This window comes from Neofelis nebulosa, chromosome 3, assembly GCF_028018385.1.
Source record: "Neofelis nebulosa isolate mNeoNeb1 chromosome 3, mNeoNeb1.pri, whole genome shotgun sequence".
Classification (NCBI taxonomy): domain Eukaryota; kingdom Metazoa; phylum Chordata; class Mammalia; order Carnivora; family Felidae; genus Neofelis; species Neofelis nebulosa.
The window spans coordinates 71639342-71645833 of NC_080784.1; the positions used below are offsets into that span (position 1 = coordinate 71639342).

At 34.7% G+C, this 6492-nt stretch overlaps 1 long non-coding RNA gene across 1 annotated transcript; it reads right to left on the reverse strand.

Annotated features, from left to right (window-relative positions):
* Window positions 1–4506: 4506 nt before the first annotated feature.
* LOC131506114 (uncharacterized) lies at window positions 4507–5964 on the reverse strand. The gene is made up of 3 exons (XR_009258736.1): window positions 5879–5964; window positions 5552–5783; window positions 4507–4639 (listed from the first exon to the last, which is right to left on the reverse strand). It is a non-coding gene; the product is annotated as an uncharacterized LOC131506114 (long non-coding RNA).
* Between the last annotated feature and the right edge of the window lie 528 nt (window positions 5965–6492).

Sequence of the window (6492 nt, forward strand, 5' to 3'; positions counted from 1 at the left end):
GAGAATGCTTGGAATATCTAAATATCAACACATTTAACACCTTACAAAGAATGGAAAATTTGAAATATACAACATACCAAAAGATACACAAGAAACAGAAATTTTAAATGGTCTTATATGTATTTTTTAATGAATTTATTAACAAAAAACCTCTCAAAAAAAAAAACAAGCAAGCAAGAAAGAAACAATTCCAAGCCCATTAGTTTTTACTGGTAAATTCTATCAAATATTCAAGGAATAAATAACATCAGTGTTACACAATATATTTTTTAGAAAATTGCAGGAGGAGTCATTCCCCATCTCATTTTATGACGGCTGCACAAACACAACGCCAACCATGGCAAAGGATATTACAAAAAGGGAAATTTCTCACATGAATAATCCTAAGGAAGTATTAGAAATCAAATCCAACTCTACACAAAAAGGATACTGCAGTATGTTCATGTAGGGTTTATCCCAGGAAAGTAGAGTTGACTTAACATTTAAAAAAAATCATTTAATGAAATCCAACATACTAACAAAAAAAAAATAAAAAGGAAAAAATATATATGATTAATTCACTAGAAACATAAAAAGGTTTTGGAAAAGATCAACACTGAATCATTAAAAAACCTCTTCACAAACTAGGAATAGCATAGAATTTCCTCCAACTGATAAAGGGCATGTATCAAAACTCTCTCCCCCAACATCATATTTAATGTGAAAAGCCTATTAAGTATTTTAATTGAATTAAACTTTCCTTTAAAGAAGGGAAGAAAGCAAAGATGCAGCTTTCACCATTTCTACTTAACACTGCACTAGAAAAAAAATTATATTATTATATAGAGGCAAAAAGAATTGGAAAATAAAGTTAAGAAAAAAACCCCAATTTATAGTAGTAGCAAAACCCACAAAATACCTGTGAATATTTTTGTCGAAAGACATCTGACATTTCTATATGGGAACTAAAAAAAATAATAATGCTAGGGGTTGCAAAGAAGACCTAAATAAATGAGGAGATGCATCACGTTCATAGATTAATATTCTTAGTAATTCAGGTAATTATCTTGAAATGGAGTCAACTCAGCAACACAATCCCTGTCCAAATTCCAACAGGTTTTTTTGTTTTTGTTTTTTGTTTGTTTTTGTTTTTGTTTTTGTTTTTTTTTGCAGAATTTACAAGTTGATTCTGCACCTTGGAAATACAAAGGACTTAGAAAAACCAAAGCAATTATATATGTTATGTGCATAATAAATGCACATAATAAAAATAAATGTATTTAATATACATGTATAGTTGGTTGACCTACCTGACCTGATTTCAAGATTTACTATAAATCTGCAAGAATTAAGACAGTCTGGGGCGCCTGGGTGGCTCAGTCGGTTAAGCGGCCGACTTCAGCCCAGGTCATGATCTCGCAGTCCGTGAGTTTGAGCCCCGCGTCGGGCTCTGTGCTGACAGCTCAGAGCCTGGAACCTGTTTCAGATTCTGTGTCTCCCTCTCTCTGACCCTCCCCCGTTTATGCTTTGTCTCTCTCTGTCTCAAAAATAAATAAAAGCCGGGCGCCTGGGTGGCGCAGTCGGTTAAGCGTCCGACTTCAGCCAGGTCACGATCTCGCGGTCCGTGAGTTCGAGCCCCGCGTCAGGCTCTGGGCTGATGGCTCAGAGCCTGGAGCCTGTCTCCGATTCTGTGTCTCCCTCTCTCTCTGCCCCTCCCCCGTTCATGCTATGTCTCTCTCTGTCCCAAAAATAAAAAAAAATAAATAAATAAATAAATAAATAAATAAAAGCCAAAAAAAAATTAAAAAAAAAGAATTAAGACAGTCTGGTATTGCAAAGAAGGTAAATATATATATTTATACCTATATATACATATATATATATAGGTATAAATATATATATTTATATCAATGACACATACAGAGAATCCAGAAATAGACCCACCCATATGTGGTTAATTGATTTTCAGCAAAGATGCCAAGACAACTTAGTGTGTGTAAAAAAAACCTTTTCAATAAAGGATACTGGAACAACTGAATATCCATATGGAGGGAGGAAAAAAAGAGCATCATCCTTTACTTAATATTGTAAGGAACAATTAACTTCAAATGAATCACAGACCTAAACGTGATACCTGAAACTATAGAAATTCTAAGAAAACTAGAAAATTGAGATCTTGAGGTGGAAAGGGTTTCTTTTCTTTAATGTTTATTTATTTATTTTGAGAGAGAGAGAGCGAGAGAGAGAGAGAATGAGTGAGGGAGGGGAAGAGAGAGAGGGAGAATCCCAAGCAGGCTCCACACTCTTGGCACAGAGCCCAAAGTGGGGCTCAAACACAGGAACCATGAGACTATGACCTGAGCCAAAATCAAGTCAGATGCTTAACCAACTGAGCCACCCAGGTGCCCCTAGTTTCTTAAGTAGAACTTAAAAAGAACAAAACCCAGACAAAAAAATTTATAAATTGGACTTCCCTTAAATTAAAATGTTTTGCTGGTTGAGAGACACTATAAGAAAAAAAGGCAAACCACTAAAGAATAATATTCACAACACACCTATCAGACAAGAAATTTCTACCCAGAGTATAAGAATAATTTTATGACTCAATCATGCAAAAATCATCATGGAAATGCATATTAAAACCACAAACTGAACTAACACTACATGTCAATTAAATGAACACAAAATAAGAAAACTGCTCAAATCAAATGTTACCAAGGCTATTGTACAGGTAAAACTTTCACATACTGCTGGAAGGAATTGAAAATGGTGTATCACTTTAGAAAGCAGTTTGGAATTTTCTTAAGTGAAGCATACACAAATCAAGTGATGCAGCTTTTCAATTCTTAAATATTTAACCAAGACAAATGAAAATACATTCTCCAGAAAGACTTGTATATAAATGTGCTCAGCAACTTTTTCCAGAAGCCAAAAACTGGACACAGCACAAGTGTCCGAAAATTTCATGTGAAAAGAGGAACAAATTGTAGTATACTTGTATAATGGAATATTAGTCAATTAAGAAAAGAACTATAGGTACACTTAGTAATATGAATGAGTCTCAAAAATATCATGCTGAATTAAAGAGGTTAGGTGTTTTTTAAAGGACTGTATGATTTTTATTATACAACAGTCTAGAAAATATAATTTGATATATAGTGACTGAAAACACATTAATGGCTGCCTGAAAATGGCGCTGGAGGGAGGCATAGAATACAAGGGGGCCAGAGAATTATTGCTGCATAAGGGAAATGTTCATTGTCTTGATTGTGTTGATGGTTTCACAGATGTATATATATGTTAAAACTGATCATATTATACAATTTAATTGTGTATACTTTATTGTATTTCAATTATAACTTAATAAGGTTGGGAAATAATAGAAATATGGAAGATGATTGATGAGAGAGAGAGAGAGATTGATTGATTGATTCTGGAAAGAATATTAAACATTAAATAAGACATGGTATTTTCCCTCATGGGACTTTTAGTCTCCCAGGGTTGATAATATCTGCACCAAGAGGTAAAAAAACAAACAAACAAACAAACAAACAAACAAAAAAACAGATTCAAGTAAGCTTTCCAGGAAAGTGGAGGAAAAAAAAATACTGCTTAAAACTGAAAGGAAATAAAATTTATTTTCATCTGTGAAACTTCAATAAGGTTCGTGTTAAGGAGAAGCGTTTGAGCCTTTATATTTGTGTAGAATTTTGACAGGTGGATCTTGCATAGGGAACCAAGGGTGAGTAGAGGTTACTTTAGATAAAAGAGAGGTCAAAAGTAAATCTATGACTAAAGGACAGTGTGTTATTGCATTTCAAATAGTCCTTCATAACTTGAGTGTGACATACTTGTATGATCATTATGGGAAACTGAGGACATGTCATAAATAGCTGTTTAAAAAAATACTATGACATCGCTGGTTTGGTGATGAATGTTTCCTAATATTACCTCTCAAACCTGTGTTATTGAAAGGTTTAGCTGGTAAGAAAATGCCTTATATAAACATTTGAGAGGGTTACAGAGATTGTGCGGTGGTGGGAATGTGAAAGAGGGAATAGATATGAAGTGTAAAGGAAGCTTGAATAGATCTTGTAAATTATTTAGATGTCAAGATGGGAGAGGTTGCTGGACAAGGAAAGGAAAAGTAAAAGAAAACTCCAAACTTTTGTATTGGATAACCTAGGGAATGGTAAATCCCTTGACAGAATCTGGGATTTAAATGAAAACATCTGGTTTGATAGAGAGAAGTAGGTTTGGAACAGTGGAGTGAAGATTTTGTAATATCTAAGTAGATTGCTCAGTAAACACTTGAGGGAAAAGTCAGAGCTGGGGGTATTTATGGGTATTATCTACACAGAAACAGTACTTGAAGGGGTGTGAAACATGAAGAGCAATAAGGGTGAATTTTATCTTTTTCTATTTCAATATGCTTCTTTTCCTCTAATTTACAAAGGACTCATAAGCAATATTTTCGTAAGTACAAGCAAAGAGATAAAATGGAAATTTTAGAAGAAAACACCCCAACATGTTTCAACTAATTTTACTGAAAACAGAGCATATATCGCCGGAGAGCTCTAGGTTGCTTTGCTTCCAGGTTTCTCTCTGGAATCATACCAGCCTCTTAGTTCAGGGTCATCTGGTGTGAAAGGGATGAAACCTGTAACGTTAAAGATATTGTTCAGTGAAGCACGCTATTGAGTTTAAGGACTGTTAATGACAAGAAAAAACTATCTGATGTCTAATAAAAACAAAATCCTCCCAATCCATTCTCCTTGTGTCTGAGCAAGGTACAAAATGCTGGCTTTGTTGAAGTACCTACAGGAAAACAAAATATATAACCATCACTATAATACCTGGGTCATTTCAAAGTTAACCTACCTAGAAAAAGAGTTTCAAGAAATCATTTGTAAATCCTTTCCCTATATTATCGCACACGGAGCAGAAGCTTACCAGTGGAGGGGCGCTCCCATTACTGCAACATTCTTCAGAACAGCCCAGAGATTGATGGCATAGAATGTACCTACTGAGCTAACCACAGCATTTACAGATAATGCCTTGCTCAATATAGAAACTCTCTGGAAAAATGGAACAATATATCCTTTCATAAAATGTGCTCACTATCTTTAAAAGTGTACTTTTAATGGCATTTATATTGAAGAAATAGAAAAGACTGAGCACTTACAAAATATTGTACTATATCTTGGATAAATATGTCATATTTGTCTAATCTCACCTAGTCCATATAATTCTTACAGAAAGAAAGAGGGTTGGGCTGGAAACAGGATAAGAAAGTGACCTAGATGGTTTTGTTTTAAAATATAACAAAAGTACTTTAATATTCTTCAAATCATTACATTTCCATTAATGTCTTCAGGGTATAGTAAAGATAGCTATACCCATCTGCACATAGCTCGTCCTCCAAGGACTCGAAACCACTTACAATTTCTAATGCTGCAATTTAATCTTCACTAGCCTAGACATCATCACTATTCAAAGGGGAGTTCTATACTTCAAAACAATTTTCCAACTTATGAAACAGATATGATTACATAAAGACTGATTCACTTACTTCTGAAGTCATACCACCACTTTCGAGCAGCTTGATTACAAGGCGGTAGGGGCAGGGATATTGTTTTACCTTGACAAAATGGGTTACATGCTGTAAGGACAATCTTTCACAATTTCCACTAGTAAGTAAACATTGTGCCCAAGTATAAAAATAATCATACATTCTTATAACAGCTACTATGTATAAACAGTTAAGAAGACAAATTAGAAAGTTTCTTGTGAGCTTGTGGGCACTGTAAAAATAAAAGGATTAAAAATGAGTTATTGGTATAAGGAACAAATGCCTGGGAGCCCAGAGGCTATCATACTGTCTTTGGCAAACACCTACTTTTCTCTGGGTCCCAGTTGTCTTGTTTTCCAGGTAAATCTGTGGCTTACAGGATGCCTAAGAGCGTTTCCATCATAGCACTTACAATCCCCATGATTCTAAATCGCTTGATGAAATAATGTACAGAATTAGGTAAAGAGAGTATGTCAGCGATGCTGCTATTAAAGAAAAGGATCTGTTCATTTTGTATACTTTGCTACCAGGGGTAGGAATAATATCATCTGCCACAACCTACATTTCCTCTTCATTACCTCTCAGTTGACTTGCTCCCTTTCAATAATGCCTAATTCCTTAGGTTCTTATTGAAAGAGCTTGTTAATTTCAAAAAGGCTCTCACACTTTCTGCTAATAAAAATGAGCTAGGGAAATTTTTAAACAAACGGATTTTAGAATTTCTAGGAGTATGTCCCTTTTCATAACTGCACATGGTTTCCGGACCATATGCTCTGAGATAGAACCATAGCTTCATCGCCGGTCATTTCTCGTAACTCTGAACAATGAAATATTGTAGTTTAGTCATTAAGATTCAAATCCGGGAGTCAAATGAGCCTACTACTCTTGTTTCATGTGTCATAAAGTATGTCTTATATACTCTTCCCTCTCCAAACTTACAG